The sequence below is a fragment of the Amia ocellicauda genome, chromosome 13 (genome assembly GCF_036373705.1).
Source record: "Amia ocellicauda isolate fAmiCal2 chromosome 13, fAmiCal2.hap1, whole genome shotgun sequence".
NCBI lineage: Eukaryota > Metazoa > Chordata > Actinopteri > Amiiformes > Amiidae > Amia > Amia ocellicauda.
Window position 1 is genome coordinate 11550702 of NC_089862.1, and position 19426 is coordinate 11570127.

Here is a 19426-nt window from a genome sequence, read left to right on the forward strand (position 1 = left end):
AGCCCTCTGTTCTAGTCAACCTAATAACGTTACTGTTTATACTGAGTGCGATCTTCTCTACCATCACTTGTGGAGTATTCATCTCTAGTGTTCTGGGGTTTGAACACATTTTTCAGTATATATATTCTTTAAGTTCTCTCTCGGTTGAGTGTGTGAGGACAACAGAGGACGGTGCAGGCTGTCCTGGGTCAGGGCTAAAATGTCTGATGGCCATTTGTAATGGTAAACCTCACTGCCAATGTTCTCTTTGAAAAATAAACAGGTTTGGCAAACTCTAGAGCTTACTGGCATCTACAGCTGCTGGTCAAAAAAACATGATACATCATACAGTTGTACGGTGTTTATCACTTAAATAGATTGTAATTAGATTTACAGTATATTTGTGGTTTTAAAATAGTTCACTGTAAACCGTTTTATATTATAGATGTTTTTACTGTAAAAAGGTTTACAAAATATCAATTTTTAGAGTAATTTACTGTAAACAGTGTTATCAACTGTGAAATTTACAGTTGACAAAAAAGAATTCTGTATTGTGTTATACATTGTACATGTTATACTACAGCTGCCAGTTTTGTACCGTAGAAATAACAGGGTTTTTTTCACAGTGTAATCCAGAGAGAGATGCATGGTCAATGTAAAGGAATTGATTACGATCAGCTGCACAGAAGAGGTCCAAGAGGCAACCTCAAGAAGAGGCTTAGAAAAGTCCAGGCGCTTTTACTCAGACCACGGGAGAGAAAGCTAACAGGGCCCACATGTCTGTCCCGGGATCAGTGGAAGACAACTGGCCAGGAAAATTGAATATTAGGGGAGCTTGTATAATGTATCAAACTGGTTCATATCAGACTCTGTTCTTCTCGGTATTAGGGTTGAACAATGGCACAGCACCGTAGCACAGTAAGACAGTGACCTCGTTCACAGACACACAGGGAAAGACATGCAGTTCTTCAGGTGCGAGGTAATTCGTGATGTATGCAGTTTGAGATGTCCTCTGCACACACAGTACAATTGCGGGCGTGTAAAATAAAGGATTTCACAAAACTCCAGCTCAGAAGAAAATTCTGCAGTCAGTGTGGAAATCACTCTGTAACGGCGGTTTACCAGGCAAATAATTACATTTACCAATTTAAATGAACACCGTTACTAGGACGCAGTAGGGAATACTGGGAAGCTAAACCCCCTCTTCCTACTACACCCTATAAAACCAGGGCAGCGCTAAGGGAGCCCACCCATGCAACACGCAACACAACCCTTACATTTGTTAAACAACAATATCATTCCCAGAAGCACAGAATGCGTCACATAATAGATTCGCTAAATCTCATTACATGAGCAGCCATTAAGACAGGGCCATGTGCATTCAAAAGCTACTGAGTAGCAGCAGTGTAGACAGCATTAACAGTCAGCAATTCAACAATTAAGTCAAAGTCATTGAATGCAATAGATACTGAATAGCAGCAATGTAGACAGCATTAACACTTCTAATTACACTGCATCTCATCCTGGCAGCAATCAACGCATGGGCAATAGCTTCATACTTAGCACAATTACAGTTCCACGGTCCTAACCCCACTTATGCAGCCAAGCAGAAATCAAGCCAAACCCGGTGGCCGTCCGTCCGGTCTGTCACTCCGCTGCCAACCCCCCCGTCTCCACACCACCGAGCTCCTGCCTTATCGACCCAAATCAGAACAGGAACCAGAAATAATTACAGACAAACTGCATGTCTGTACTCAGATAGAAATGTAAGTCACGTTAGAGCTGCTGCTGTTGATGGTGGTTTGTCGATTGATTTAGAACTAGAGGATGAATCGAGTGGGCCTGAAGTTGGGAACTTATCTCAAAAGTTAAAATCAATCATTTTCATTGTCTTGCTCGATATCCTTTTATTGAATAGAGCAGGGGTTCCCAACCCGGTCCTGGAGGCCCCCCTGCCCTGCTGGTTTTTGATCCAACCGAAATCTGAATTGCTTAATTGATTCCTTAATTGAGTTAACAATGCAATATAAGGCTCAATTATATTATTAACAGATCAGTTGGAACAAAAACCAGCAGGGCAGGGGGCCTCCAGGACCGGGTTGGGAACCCCTGGAATAGAGTATTCTGTTATCCATGAATAATTGTGTTCTGGTCGGCTGAATACATGCATAACACTTTCACAGAGAAAAGGTTGTGAGATTGGATAAATACCAATGAATGGCGATAGTCATTCTACCTGCAAGGTTCACTTGGAAAAATGCCTAAATCACAAACATATCAGGCTCATTGAAGCGTCGCTAGTCAAACTCTCTTCAGAAGACAGTTAAAGAAAACAGAGAAGATGTTTTGATATTTTATCTGTCAATTTCAAGGACTGGGCTTTAGATGGCTGATGAAAAGGAAATGTCACATAACAGGGAATTTCCTAGAGTTATGCTTTATGCTTTTTGCAAAATATGACAAGCAATTCAATGGAAACTGTATGGCTCATTCTACATGACCATCCATGAAATACAAAACAAGATCCCATATATTGCGACTGACAGAATGAGCTCAATGTGGGATTGCACTGCCTGATAGCTGAAGAAGGGCAATGTTTCAAGCAAGAACAACTCTGTGTGATCTGTGTTCGCTATGTGGGCTCTGACATGAATGTGTACGAGCAATTTCTCAAGTGTATGGACTGTTCCCAATCCACAAATGCAGAGGGCATCTACAGTTGTCTCAAAGGTGCACACTCTGGCAAGCCTGGACACTCAGGCAAGTCAGCAGAGGAGTTGCCTAGCTCACTCGAGTTAAGTATCGTTTTTTCAGGTCTTCTAGTTTAGCTAAGAGATACATTGATTGTTTACGTGGTTACTTCTTTAGCTAAGAGTTAGCTATATTTTCACATGTATTGTAGTAACGATAGCGAATGTTTGTTGGTAAATTAGCAACTGACTTAACGCACTTTGTCCTTAGATTGACACGCAGTTTCTGTAAATCAGAAGTGGTTACATTGTATTTACATTTAGTATTGTTGCGAGCAATTGTTCAGTAACTGCGTGTGTCTGGCACGGTCGTTGTCTGTATTGAGATTCAAAGCGGCCATTAATTGTAGTATTAGCAGTCCTGCCTGCACTGACACACACCTACAGATTCTTCCTGAGCAACATACGCCGGATCCGTCCCTTCCTCAACGACAACTCGACTCAGCTGCTCATCCAGTCACTGGTCCTCTCCCGCCTGGATGACTGCAACTCCCTCCTGGCCGGCCTGCCTACATCTACTACCCGCCGCTCCAGCTCATCCAGAACTCTGCGGCTCGTCTGGAATTCTCTCTGCCCCGATTCACACACGCTACTCCACTGCTCCGCTCCCTCCACTGGCTCCCGATACCGGCACGCATTCAGTTCGAGACATTGACCCTCACCTACCGCTGTCTCGACCACACTGCACCAAGCTACCTTCAGACACTCGTCTCTCCATACATCCCCTCCAGACCACTGTGCTCCTCCAGCGCCAGAAGACTAACTCTGCCTCCTCTCCACTCTCCTTCCTCCAGAGCCGCTCCTACTCATCCCTGGCCCCTAAGTGGTGGAACGACCTGCCCACCGAAGTCAAAACAGCAGAGTCCTTGACCTCATTCCGGCGCTTACTCAAAACGCATCTTTTCCGACAGTACTTGTAATATTAGTCCTCTATCCCTGCTAGATAGCACTTCACAGTTTTTATTATGCTCCTTGCGTTCTTGATTGTTTTCCTCCTTGCTCCCTTTCCCGTAGCCCTCGTCTGTAACCCTACATCTTGACAGCACTTAGCTTTCACCGTCCAGGATGTAGGAAGTCACTTACTGTACTTGTGTAAATTGGAATTTGTGAAATATATTATTTTGAATTGCTGTTTTAGTTAAATTGAATTTGTATTGATTGATGCCTTGTACTTAAGTGTATTCTTGCACTTTGTTTGCTCTTATGATGTAAGTCGCCCTGGATAAGTGCATCTGCCAAGAAATAAAAATAATAATAATAGTGGGGAAATAGTGCCTGCCTGCATCCACTACCCGCAGATCCAGCTCATCCAGAACTCTGCGGCTCGTCTGGTGTCTCTCTGCCCCGATTCACACACGCTACTCCACCACTCCGCTCCCTCCACTGGCTCCCGATAGCGGCACGCATTCAGTTCGAGACATGGACCGTCACTTACGCAGTGTAGCGTTATGTTGGGTGTATTTTGATAAGAGCATTTTAGCACTGATCTAAAGAAGACCTCTCCCCCCCAAAGTTATCAGATTTCCTTAACTCATCAGCTTGGAACTGGTTTACATCAAAGTGACAGTTTTGGGGAGGATGGCACCGAGAATAGGCCAAATAGTTTGGAATCCTGCTATGAGATGTCTGGAGAAAGGGGCCTGTAGGTAATAAAAAACTCTTTGAAATGGACGAGAGCCGAAATCCAGACACAGAGCTACGAACCCGGGCCAACCGGCATTTCCATAAGATGGCATGGATTGACATCAGTCATAAATCAAGCCCCCCTCCAATAGGACATTGGGGGCTGAAACTGAAATCCAATCTCAAAAACTCAAAAACCAATCACCTATTGATCTGACAGATGTATAAAGAACAGCGCACGGCCTCTTTCTCTCTCTCTCTCAGCTGAACCAGTAACTCACTGCCACAGCTCAACCTGTAGCTCTGTTGCCAGAACCAGAACCAGAAACCAACCAAGTCTTTGCCGGCAACAGAAGAGTTAAACTGGGAGAAGGAGATTGAGCCGTACGAAGAATTATTTTAAAGGACTTTATTAAATAAAGAACTTTACAGACTGCGCTGCCCGCCTGTGCCCACCTGATCAGTGGAGTTTTACAGCTGGACAATTGACTAAGTCGACTGTATACGCAAGTGTTCAGTCATTTAAATAGCTATTTGAGTCTTAAGAAACTCGACCCTTGGAACCAAACAGGGCCCTGCTTTCCTCAAAGACTATGTCTTCAAGTAACTACGGTGGAACCCCTGCTTACAAAGAAGATTTTGTGCACAACGTTGGAGCCTTCAAACCAGTGGAAAATCTGTTTGGAAAAGACTCTACATTCGCGAAACCCCAACTTCCAGGTGCATCGACTGAGTGGAAGTTCTTGGACAAAGCCGAACCGGACTGCCTTTGTTCCAAACCACACGGACCTCGTGCCGTGTGCTGTTATCTGAGCCCGAAGCCAGAGAGGCCTCTCTGCGACGAAGTTCACGTAAGTTTAACAGTTTGGAGTTTGTGATTCATGACATTTGAGAAATCAATTAGAAATGTTAATCTGTGATTCATAACTCTAGAATATGTAATATCATTTAGTTTCTTAAAAATAAATGTGTGTTGCATTAAACTGTTTTGTTGATAATTTTAGAAATAAAATCTGTCAACGCCGAGAAATATCTTCTCATTCCTGTTTAACTGTTTAGTCTGAAATTGACACAAGTTAATAGACACCAGATTATAGGTGGCCCTGCCTATCCTTAATCATTGGATAATAATCAGTTAAAGGAAATTGTGGTAACAAGTAATGATAGGATCTTTCTCTGCACCTAAATGTAAATGAGACTGATATATATATATATATATATATATAACGAGAAGTTACCTGACATAAATACTAACCTGCGTAGTTATTTAATGTCTGACTAACAATACTAACGAGAGACTCACCTTCGTCTTACTAACCGGTATTGTAGTCAATGTGTTTATAACATTTATTGTTTAACGATTTGTGTTATCATATGCGATCCCATGGTCTTTGATTTGGTCACAGAAGTGATTTGTCTTTGATTTGTTGATCTAGAGTTGAATTTTAATTAGTTTTTCCCTTTTGTATAATTAGTGTAGTGCTACATTTAGTCTTTGTTTTTGAATAAATTTGACAATTTATATCTTTGGAATTGGTGTCTGTGTCCAATTATTACAGAAATTGAGTTCTACAAGATTCCAGGATTCGTGATAAGGTGATACTATAAATTCACTTCTTTAATTGAAATGTATAAGTGTACCTTACGCTACAGCAGTCTCGACCACACTGCACCAAGCTACCTTCAGTCACTCGTCTCTCCATACATCCCCTCCACACCACTGCGCTCCTCCAGCGCCAGAAGACTAACTCTGCCTCCTCTCCACTCTCCTTCCTCCAGAGCCGCTCCTTCTCATCCCTGGCCCCTAAGTGGTGAAACGACCTGCCCATTGAAGTCGAAACAGCAGAGTCTGACCTCATTCTGGCACTTACTCAAGACTTTCAGAGAGTACTTGTAATTTAGTCATTTACTCTCCTATTCCTACAAGATAACACTTATACAACATTGTCATACTTCTTGCTTTGCTCTACTAGTACTCCTATTGCTTGTTTATTTTGATTTCCTCTCTCTTTCCCTTAGCTCTTAACTTCTTGTCTGCACTTATCAGCTCTTACAATCCAGGATGTAAGACCTTGTAACAGAATTTGTATGGGTTAAATAATGTTGGGCGCCAGGTGAGCATTTTAATCCCACTAAATGAAATAAAAGACCATACAAAAACCAGTTACGTAGGACCCTGTAGCAAAACAATGTTTCTACCCACAGAACCCCCCGTGAAACCCTTTACACCCACATTATTTGGCATTCACAAGCTTAAGATAGGAGAATACACTGTAAAGGTCGAATTTATATTTAAGCATATCACAACTTTAGGAATGTGCACCTCATCATATTACAAATAACACACAAACATGTGTACTATCTATTTCTTACATCTCATTAGCTTAGCATAACAGCTCTAGAAATGTGCAAATTTGCTAAATCACAAGCTAACAAACATATGCAAGCATTAATTTGAATATTTCATTTAGCATAACAACTCTAGAATTATGTGCAAATAGGCAAAAATTCAAAGAGGACACCATGTACCAATACGCAAAATACCTGGAGACAATCACATAACCACTCTAGACGTGTGCAAATACGCATATCACCAGCAAACCTACATATGCAGGCATTGATTAGAACATTTCATTTAACATAACTCTAGAATTGTGTGCAAATATGCAAGACTTCACAGGGAAGTGTAGCATAGCACAGCTATAGTATTCTGCATATTTGCACATTACCCAGAGAATAGCATAACCACTCTAGACGTGTGCAAATACGCGTATCACCAGCAAACATACATATGCAGGCATTAGTTAGAACATTTCAGTTAACATAGCAATGCTAGAATTGTGCAAATTAGCAAACCTTCATAGGAAACCCTAACGTCAGGGCAGCCTAATAATACAGATAAAAGCAAGCATATATGTACCCACCACAACACAAATGACTGCAACATACTAATATACCCAGATGCGTCCGCCACTCATTGATTGATATTCCAGTTATCCCGTGAACAAAACAAAATCGTTCCCACAGCTGTTTTCTAAGACCCTTATGTCCCACAATACTTCTCCACAGTTCTCCTTGGATCAATTCATAATGTCGAGGTTATAGTCTCACAGCTGAGTCCGCCATACAGTCAATTCCACTACCCAACAATACCGCAGACAACCAAATCAACCAAGTTCCACCCGTGTCCTGCCTTCAGTATCCACAGCAGTCACAAACAGGCCACACAACACGGCAAAGCGGAGGCTTCGTTTCAACCCGTGATCGGCATCAGCTTCGACCCAAAACCCGAGTGAGCCACAGCGCCCGGCTTCCCCACAAATGCCAACGCCGCCTGCCTTCCCGTCTGCAGCACGCAGGCCACACGGCAGGACAATAACAGCCAACCAAAGAAACAACCAAAAGTCCTCTTCCCTTTAAGCTTGGTACTTGAACGCTAGAAGACAAAATCTCCACCCACTAAACCAACTTAATTATCTTCTTTCTTCCCTCCCTACCACCTCTCTCTTTCCCGCTTCTTCACATCTTAACAACATCGCCATCATCCGGGGACGCGTCTGATCTCTAACTCGGGCGACCTTCCTCAGTAGGACCCAGCGCTTTTAACGGCCATTAAACATAACTCGACCAATCAAATACAATACGGCACAACCTCATATATTGTTTACTTGTATATCTGGTATTCACTTGTGTACATTTGAATTTGTAAAATGTATTTTGACTTGAACTGCACTGCATTGCACTTTGTATTGTTCTTATATTTTGTAAGTCGCCCTGGACAAGGGTGTCTACTAATAAATAAAGAATAATAATAAAGCTGCAAGAGTGGAAAGGAGCCCTGCCACAACTCTGGACAACATGAACAATGAACAAGCATGGAAAGGCGTCTGGGGGGATGTTATTTTTCGAGTCAAAGATCCTACCCAAAGGGGGATGGGATATTGCCCTGTCATGCAGTCTCCTGCAGTAATCATCCACACCTGCGCTAATTCGAGTGTGGCTCTATCCTGCTCACTGACTCTACATCCACATCCATCCCTCCTTCCACTGACTGACTTTGGCTGCATAAAGGCAGGGGAGCAGCTGGACAAGAAAGAGAAGCCCATGGACAGCAGCAAGAAACGCAGTGCGTGGAGGGGAGGCAGAGGATCCTTTTCATCTTCATGTCTGCTCTCCCAAATGACCTGAGGCATTAGATGAAGACAGGGTGCCAACACCTGGATTGTGCACCCAGTCTCACCCGATCCCTCAAATAGGGACAAGCCCTGTTGTTCACCCACACTGGATCACTGTCTCCCTGTTTCTGAATGATGTGTGACTGGACAGGCACAGCACTGGATCTGTTGGAATGGCAGTCAGGTGAAGCAGGAGCCTGGATGTGTTAGAGCTACTTTCGTCATTGGCATTTATTACGTTATCCGCATGATAAAAACATTGTTAGGACAACGTAATAATTATACCCATAATGTAATAACACTCAATAATGAGCACTGCCATCCATTTACAATTATTTGTATTTTCTAAAGTTAAAAGAGATGAATACAGTATTAAAAAGGTGTTTGGTCATTATTTCAAATATAATTCTTGCATTACCTGTAGTAATACTTTGACAATTATTATCCTTTGCCTTTAATGAAAACTCAGCTTACAACTGCAAACCATTTACATACGAGTCAGATAAAGCAGGAGCCTGGATGTGTTACAGCTACTTTCCTCTTCAGATGTCTGCTGGCAACATCAATGAAAGCAATACAGACTGTAGCTATTAACACTGACCACAAGAGGGAGACACACCACTTCTGTGGTTCATCAAGCAATGAATGCATAATAATACAGGTTATTATAATACAAAACTAAACAGTGTCCTATACTATTACTAAAGACTGACTGATGGAGTCAATTAAATGAACTTGAAAAGGATTGTTAAAACAAATCAAACATGCATTAGTCCTCCTCAGGTAACATATAAAACCTATGACTCATAAAGCTGTTTTCTAGTCCTGTTGTTTTGGAGACTTCATCCTAAACTGCTCATCTCACTCTGTCAGACACACAGCATCCAGCCTGAGTTCACAGCACTGCTGGACTACAAGAGACTGTTGTACCCAGGAAGACAATTTGCATACAAGAGCCACTTTGCATGGGCAGCACATGCTTCAGTGCTCTGGGAGTGTTTATAGCCCTGTGAGTTTAACACTTCATGACTGAGAGCTGCCCTTCATGGCAACACAATCCACAACAACAATGACTTTCATCACCATCTTCATCTGGGCTCTCGCCATCTGCACTCAGGGTGAGAAATGTGTTAACTGTAATTTTGTATGTATTATTTTCTAATATGTGTGTTCCTATTTTAGCAACATATCAATTATTTACTAATACATTTCTGTGAGGAGCTGCACTGCACACACACTGAGCTTCAATAACAACACTGAGATACATAAAGCTATAGAGGATACACTTATAAGGTACCGATTAAAATATATATTTTAGTATTTGAATATCTGCTATTTTAAATCTATTGCCTTATTTGAACAAATATATGTCACCAGTCAGTTTCAAAAGCAGAAATATACTCTCTGCCCTGTCACTGTCGTTTTAAGGAAACTATGTAGACAGCAACATTATCCCATCTCCAGTGTTGTAGATCTCTGTCTGCGATGCTCTCCCTCCTCTCTTCAACACAGACACAGTCTGGAATGAGGATGAGACTGTGGTCGCTGACTGGCCCCTGTCAATGACATGTCCTTGTGTCAGTAGAGGAGTCCTGACACATTAGAGTGCTGTGTGAATGTGTCAAGGGCGCTGCAGAGGGAGGAGGGAGGGCAGATCAGTGGAGCCCAGCCTTGGCTCTGGGAAGGGCTGTGAGCTTCAGCCCCTATTCTGTCAGACGTGATCAAATACACTGACATGTTGATTCCATTTGGGCTACATATTGACCTGCCTAACACTGTGATATGTGAAACAATGGCAGGATTACACTTCTTTATGTTTTTTTATGTGCTGTGTAAAGTATATCTATTTTTAACATTAATGAGCTCAAAAGTGTTTTACATTTCAATCAATCAGGAGGTGAATCCATTCAGAAGCAAAGTGAGAGGTTGAGTCTAACCAGAGAGCAGGGGTGGGAGTCATACTGGAAAGGTATAGGCAAGCAATGAATACAAATAAACTTTCTGCTTCTCAATGAATTTCATTAAACCAGTATAAATCAGGGAAAGATGTTTTTATTTATACAATAATTGCATTGTTTGTTTGTGTCCATGTGAGGACTTTTACTAACATTTGAATTAAAAATAATGAAGCATGAACATTAACATTTATATATATATATATATATATATATATATATATATATATATATATTATATTATATATATAACTACTATATTGGATTTGTAACTGTTTACATTTGGAATAATATAAATTAAAGTGAAAATTGAATGATTGTATTAAATATATATCTGAATTGCAAAAATCCTATTATTTTCATCTGGGCACTTTGCTTATTTTCTGGTAAATAATTGTATTTATATTTGGTTTACTTTATAAACAAAACAAAAGTTTGTTTCTTTCCTAATATGGAATTCAGAATAATGAGTATACATTTGAAATTGAAATTGCTGATAATTGTCGTTTTGTGTCCCAATCCAGAGGAGAGATTGTACTGGCCCAGTCTCCAGCTCTCTCGGTTCAGCCAGGAGACAGAGACACTCCTGACTGCAAGACCTGCACAGCACTTGATGTCAAGGATAATACAAAGTGGTCACATCTAGCCTGGTACCTACCGAGTCCTGGAGAGGCTCCTAAACGTCTCAGTAAAATGATTAAAACTTTAATCAAACTCCTTAAGGTTTACACACTGTTCACAAATGTATTTAAAATACCTTGTAAAATACATGTTTGCATTATATTTAAATTAACCTTATGCATAGTAAACTTGTTTTACACGGTTTACACTACATATGTAAACCTGTTGTGTAACAACAATAAAAAATGTTAAAACAATGCTTTTACCTGATTTTGATAACCTTTGGTATATGGTGGCAGTCATAACATTTACGTGAATTTGTATGTGTAACAACCCCTTTACTACAAAAAAACTATAACAAATATGTATTTAATGGTAGGAAGAGGATGGAATGGCCGTGTGGCTGAGGAAACTCAGGCTCAAACTACACCATTTCTACAATGAGACCATTTTGAGGATGACGGGCAGCTCACTGTTACAACCATCGCTCACTGAATGTGTGTCTTTTGTGTCGTGAAGGAGAGCACACTGCACGACCGCTTAAGTACAGGGGGTCACACACTTAACGACTCATCTGAAGTCCTTTGTCGTGGGCCTCTCCGACACAGCCTTTTCTGTATTACTTACATGTTAATTTGGATTCATGTTGTTTTTTTCTGACTTTATGTGAAGGAAAAGACACAAATTCGCCCGTTTTCTCATTTGAAATAGGGTACATTTCAAAATATCACTGTCCTGATCACAAAAGCAAAGTTTGTGGGCAATAATAGCCATTTTATATACTTTTGAGGCATAAGCAATTAGGAAATAACACTTACTACCCAGGAACAGAAATTGTGTAACATAGTGTTATCAGACATTTTTATACTTTGTTCAGACCAGCAGGGGGTGCTCTTTGGAAATCCACACTACAGCTCTGCCCACTCCCACCCTGCACACTCATAGGGGAATTGATCTGGATGAGCCGATCACTGTGCTCAGTCAGCTGGGGCTGTGCTGGGGAAATGTGTCTGGCCTGTAGCCTGTGCCCGTGTGAACAGCGACTATTCCTGGTTCAGAATTAAAGCATTCCTGACTCACTCTGGAGTTATCATTACTGTGATGCTGAGCTCCCAGTACTGCTGCGTGTGTCTGTATGTGCAGGCGTGTGTGTGTGAGTGTGAGTGGTCTTATTCAACACTGCTGATCTTGTGCTTCCTGATGTGTTACTGTTCAGCACTGGACTGCACATTGTGATGAAGCACAATCAACATAGCGAATAAAGCCAAATGAAAGTGAGACATACATAGTGAGGATGTTTTATTATTTTTGATCTTTTTTTTTTTTGCCTTGCCATACGAATGTTACAATTTTCCTTGTGTGTGTATTCATATGTTATATGTGTTAATTGACTTTGCAGAGTGCCCCAGAGTGCTCTGATGAATGTATCAGAGTTGTTGTGCGCAGTCTGCTGCAGCAGCTGTGCCCCATCTCCAGTGACAGGAAGCTGCAGCGCAGGCGGGAGGCGCTGGAGGACATCCTGCTGCTGCAGGTATCCGTGCTGGTGTCCAGGTCTCCAGGGAAGGTGATCTTCCTGCAGAAGCTGTGGACGGCAGGGCTGCTGTCACAATGCGACCTGGATCGCACGGCAGTGGCCCCTGTTCTCCTGGAGCTGCGGGAGGATTTGACCCTGGATGGGGACCTGCGTGTGGCCGACCTGGAGAGCAGTCCAGTCCTGCAGCAGAGACTGGCCAGCGCAGTGGCCATCAGGCTGCTGCCCGACACCCATCCCTCCGTCTGCCCCACCGTGGGCTTCAGGCCCGCAGTCATCGCTCAGGCCCAGGAGCTGAGCGACACCAGGGAGGCTGAGGAGCCGAGACCTGCGGTACGTACAGTGTGAGCAACAGCCCTGAAGCTGCACAAACACACACACAATATTTGAGCCAAAGCATGGATTATTATTTACTTATTTACGAGACTGAATTTGTGTGCTTTACTGAAAGGATAGACTGGTTTAGTTCAGTTCGATTGTTTAGGATCCCACTGGAAAACATTTCTATATGCTGTTATTAATTGACATCTATGTCTTAGTTTGCTGCTGATCCTGCAACAGCCGTGTGCGTCAGTCCCTCCTGCGTGTCACACAGCCGCACACTGCGCATGACGGCCTCATCAGCAGAGCTCTGTGTGTAGCGTTTGTACTGAGAGATTCTGCCCTTTCTGCACACAGACCCGTCCAACACAGCCAGGAGCAGCAAGGCAGGCCAGAGGGGAGCCGGCACATCTCCCAGCAGGTACGTTCTGATGCGATGAGTCTCTCAGTGGGAAGCGCGCCGTCTCTCTCCAGTGGGTTAGTTGGTTTTCATAAGGAGCCTTGAAAATGTATTTCACAGGAGTAGCAATTGTTTTTTCTGTAGTTTCCTTCAACACTTGAGCTTTGAACCGAATCCAGAGGCCAGAGTAACAGGACAGAGTGGGGAGGCGATGAAGGGGGACAGAGACAGTGACGTGTGTTTCGCTCTGTGTTTCAGGGACTGCAGAGGCGAGTGGCAAGACCAAGCGCGCCAAGAGGAGGCGCATTCGCCGCTACTGACTAACCATGATCTCGGCCACACTGTCTCAAATTCACTGTGTGAGGGTCCCTTAATAAACAAATTGGCCTGCCGCCAAATGAATGCATTACAGATGTTTTTATGGTGTTTTTATGTTTTTTAAATAATCCATATAATGAGTAAATAAGCAGCACAGATGTTTGCTGTAATATTACTGCAATCTACCAGTCCCACGGCCACAGACCAGCACTCTTCTTCCAGGCCAAGCACTTCCACTTTTCCCCACTAGATAACACCATCACCCTTACTTACCAGTCACTTCTCCCAGCTCCCCTCAATCAATCAATCAACATTCCTGAACACCATGTGCACTTGTTCAGTCACCCTGTGCTCCCATTCGCTCTGCACCTCCCAACTTGGTGTCCTGCTTCCATCTGCTCTACATATAAACCCCTCACTGGCTCTCACACTGTGTGAAGTTTGGTCAGTGTTTGTGACATTGCTGAGTAGTGTCTCAGTGCTGTGTTATATTGTTGTATCCTTGATCTCCTGATTTACCTCCCAACCATGACTTTGGACTTTCCTTGATTTCCTGTTTGCCTGATCGCTTACCTGTGACCCTTACCTGTGACGATGACCCCGTCTTTGCCGTGCCCTGTTCTGTAGCTATAGGACCCATGCCTGTCTGACAACCTCTGTCACGCATTGCAACTGGGTCCCCTGTTACCATGTCCCGCGGGCCGTGACAACCATCATCACCACTATATACTTTGCACAACTTGCGATTAGCACTACGACCCGGATCCGGTGATGCATTGCTGAGCGAGCAACCCACGAGAGATTTGACTCAATCTCCCGCTCGGTGCATCACTGCCTTAACTAAACCTTTGCTAAACAAGAGCCTGACCTCCTTATTCAGCTCAAATCCATCACCCGTTCTTTCCAGGCTGTTTCAGCTCATTGGGGAACTGCGGGTGTTTTTGATTACTGTCAGCCATTGGCCAAAGCTGATTTGCTGTAACTGATTTTTTTGCTACAGTTTCGTGAGCAGCATTAGGAAGCAGAACGACATATACTCGTTACGAAGTGCTCGGACTGTTACAGAACACCGCCTGGCGTTGCCAAGAAAAGCACATCTTGCCACTGCTGTCCACTTTACTGCACATATTCCCAAGACATGATGTCTTGCATCAGTAATTCACATATCCAGAGTAGTAAGCAGTAATTGTTGGGGTAAAATTGCTTTCCAGTAAGATACTAGTTAAACTTGCTCTTATAAGGGTTTCCTTGTTCTTATTTGGATTTCTCTACTCAGACTTATCTGTGTGGCAGATAGAGATCATTTCTACTGCCGTGGACATTCTGTAGTCAACGAACCAAAACTATATAACCTGTTCTTATCAGTATAGTGTGTGCTGTGTCCTTGGTACCAGTGCTTCCATGTCTGGATGAAATATTGTTTCCCCAATTATAAAGAATACCTCATGAATTACTGCTTCCCGAGTCTCAGAACTGCCCAACTTTCAATAAACGAAGATAAACGAACAGACATTGTGTCAGTGACTTTACTTCCTGGGCCTGTCTCCTGCTGAGAGTCTACACTGTTACTGGAAGCGCTCACTGGGGTGCCTGATTCACTGGGATCCGAATGGTTGCTTCAACTGAAGCTCTGTACCATAACAGTAATACAATAAAATCACACAGCATTTCAGATGTGAACTGGCAGAATACTGAACACACAGTGAGGATACCATGATGTCATTCTTCCAAAGGATTTTCTGTTTGTTTATAATGCCAATTCCCAAGCTGGTTGTACCTGCACATGTTTTGGATGTCCTCCACACTTAGCCTTTCTTCTGTTTATGACCTCAAGGGCATCCATTGTGGAGTGCTGGTGGTATATTCTAGAAAGCAGCAAAGATTTGATTTGATTTGATAAGATCTGTCTTTTTAAAACAGGTTGGTACACAAAAGGCAGCTTGTTTAAGGTGTGGGAGCCAGATGTCAAATACAGAATTCTGGGGTCGCTTTTCTAGACAGCAAGTATCAATTAAAGGTGGGAAATTAAAACAACTTAGATAGAGACAGGTTTGTATCTTAATCAGACGGTGTTGAATGGCCACACAGCTGTTCAGGCTTGTCAATCACAATATGTGTAATTTCCATAATAGTTCAGTGTTAAACAGATGCTTCCCATCCTAAATCATTTAAAACTAGTGTTTTACGATCAAAGCTAAAGAACAATATTGAGTCACTTGAATACTGAATAAATTGTACACTATAACAAGCACAAGGATATTGAATGTCTAGACATCTAAGTCCGTATCACTGGAACCTTCTGCAAATCCGACTTTGCAAAAAGAAACGACTCTTCAAATTTCATTTCTAAGGCCAACCTTCAAATACTAAAACTGTCTTCCAGTGTCCTGGTGACAGTGGAGTGATACGGTCACCCTAAGAATGAATCATCACACATCAATGGTCCCCCCAAAGATTTTCCCCACTATTATTATTATTTTTATTTCTTGGCAGATGCACTTATCCAGGGCGACTTACATCATAAGAGCAAACAAAGTGCAAGAATACACTTAAGTACAAGGCATCAATCAATACAAATTCAATTTAACTAAAACAGCAATTCAAAATAATATATTTCACAAATTCCAATTTACACAAGTACAGTAAGTGACTTCCTACATCCTGGACGGTGAAAGCTAAGTGCTGTCAAGATGTAGGGTTACAGACGAGGGCTACGGGAAAGGGAGCAAGGAGGAAAACAATCAATAACGCAAGGAGCATAATAAAAACTGTGAAGTGCTATCTAGCAGGGATAGAGGACTAATATTACAAGTACTGTCGGAAAAGATGCGTTTTGAGTAAGCGCCGGAATGAGGTCAAGGACTCTGCTGTTTTGACTTCGGTGGGCAGGTCGTTCCACCACTTAGGGGCCAGGGATGAGTAGGAGCGGCTCTGGAGGAAGGAGAGTGGAGAGGAGGCAGAGTTAGTCTTCTGGCGCTGGAGGAGCACAGTGGTCTGGAGGGGATGTATGGAGAGACGAGTGTCTGAAGGTAGCTTGGTGCAGTGTGGTCGAGACAGCGGTAGGTGAGGGTCAAAGTCTCGAACTGAATGCGTGCCGGTATCGGGAGCCAGTGGAGGGAGCGGAGCAGTGGAGTAGCGTGTGTGAATCGGGGCAGAGAGAATTCCAGACGAGCCGCAGAGTTCTGGATGAGCTGGAGCAGCGGGTAGTAGATGTAGGCAGGCCGGCCAGGAGGGAGTTGCAGTCGTCCAGGCGGGAGAGGACAAAGTCCAGGCGGGAGAGGACCACTAACTAATTTTCCCCACTAACTCCTGGAGCTGGAGGGTTTAGTATTCAGTGACAGGAATTCAGGCAGATGGGACTGTAGTGCAGTCAGGGTCTGAGTTGGACTGGCTCTCTCGCCTGTGTGCTCAGGGCGATGGGAGTACGCAGAACACAGCCAAGAACGAAGGGGAGAATGTGCTGTTCCCTGTCCTCTGTGATCACTGTGCCACTGAGGGGCACTACAGGGACCAGGGACCACTGCCGCTGGGGCTTTCCCCGCTGGCATCTCCTCTGCCCGCTGTGCGTAGGAGCCTCTCTCACAGTGCCAGCGCTCCAACACAGAATAGCAGTGCTGCGTCCTCATGACATCTGTGTTCGAAAAGAGCAGCTGATGGAGACGGGGGGTGGGGGGTAAATGTGTTTAGAGCTGCTCTACAAATCCATTCATTGTGTACGACTAAATTAAAAAAATGTTTTAATGTATTTATTTATTAATTGAAAGACTGATGTCAGCAAATTAATGTATGCGGGCAGTCCTGGAAACCCCCTCCACCAAACGCAGTCTCATTCAGAGGTGTCACACAGCCCGTGATTGTTCCTGCAGTGGTTCTCACTCTTATCAAATAATTAATTTACAAATGGTTTATAAATGCAAGAACAACAGACCTTGTGTTAATAACATACACTTAATTAGAGGGAGGAATCTGCCGTATTTTGAAATTAAAGTTATTTAACCTAATTGTTAAAGCATTTGTATTTGTAAATGTTTAACCCTGATGGATCTACTTACTAATTTTATTTGAAATATATATATATGTATTTTTTTTTTTTTATATGCCTACAAAATCCCTGACTTTGTGCACGTGAACCTAGAAGAATTGATGCTGGTTTGAAGGCAAAGGGTGGTCACACCAAATATGGACTTGATGTAGATTTTTCTTGTGTTCACTCACTTTGCATTTAGTTAATTGATAAATATAATCTATTAACAACTGACAACTGCAAGCATGAAACACATACAAAACACAGAACTAGAGACCACATTACAAGGATATAATAAAATTAAAAAAATGTATTTTACTGCAATTCTTAAGTTTCATAAAATGATTTATATGACTTCTAGGAGCAATCTGCAAACTACTTAGTGAAAAATGCAATTAGTCTTCAGGAAACACACACAGCAGACAGAAATAAGCACAACATTGTATTTATATGACCCAATACTGCATTTTACTAAACCCTGAAACCCTGAAAATTCACTACAAACTCTACGTTACACAGTCAGACACAGAAACAGAGAGGCTCACCCTCAACATATTCCAACACTTACAAAAATGATGATGTAACTTAAAGGTTAACCAGTAGCACTGGGGTATTATTAATCTATTACTCTATTCATGCAACGCCCCCAGACAGCAGCTCCTTAAGAGAGGACACTGTCAAATTTAACATTCAATAAAAAGCCACTGTTTTGACCATTTTCAGTTGAATGAATCCTGAGCATCAAATGCATTGAGACCGTACACAGCTTTCAGTACACAGCCTTGTACTTTAAGATATTTTGTATATTTAGGCTACCCAGTTATTGCTGAAATAAAATGTTATTTTATGAGAGCAGTAAACAAAAGGGGAGACTAAAGAAATAAGCTTCTCATTTCTATCATTACAGTGTGAACTAACCTGAATATGTAAACTATACACCTAACAATTGCTTAGAATAAAATGCTTTTCTTTATGAAATGTAAGATTAGTGCTCAAAATAATTAGGCATCTATATTTCTACCCGGGATTGATTATGTTGACTGTTTATGGCTCTGCTTTGCCGTTAATCCAGATTTCACTTTGTTCTCTATGGGTGGTTTTCACAGAGCATTAGCACTAGTTTAAGGACATTACGCAGAAAATGGCACTCACCATTGTTTGGTATACAAAATGATTAAGCCTGAAGGCCAATAAAGCATTGTTTTACTGTAGTATACTAGGCTAGCATAAGTAATTTGCTTACAGTCTGAATTAAATAACACTCATAAATGAGCACCCACCTGCCATCCATGTACAATTATTTGTATTTTCTAATGTTAAAAGAGATGAATACAGTATTAAAGAGGTGTTTGGTCATTATTTCAAATATAATTTTTGCATTACCTGTAGTAATTCTTTGACAATTATTATCCTTTGCCTTTAATGAAAACTCAGCTTACAACTGCAAACCATTTACATACGAGTCAGATAGAGCAGGAGCCTGGATGTGTTACAGCTACTTTCCTCTTCAGATGTCTGCTGGCAACATCAATGAAAGCAATGCAGACTGTAGCTATTAACACTGACCACAAGAGGGAGACACAACACTTCTGTGGTTTATCAAGCATTGAGTGCATAATAATACAGATTATTATAATACAAAACTAAACAGTGTCCTATACTATTACTAAAGACTGACTGATGGAGTCAATTAAATGAACTTGAAAAGGATTGTTAAAACAAATCAAAC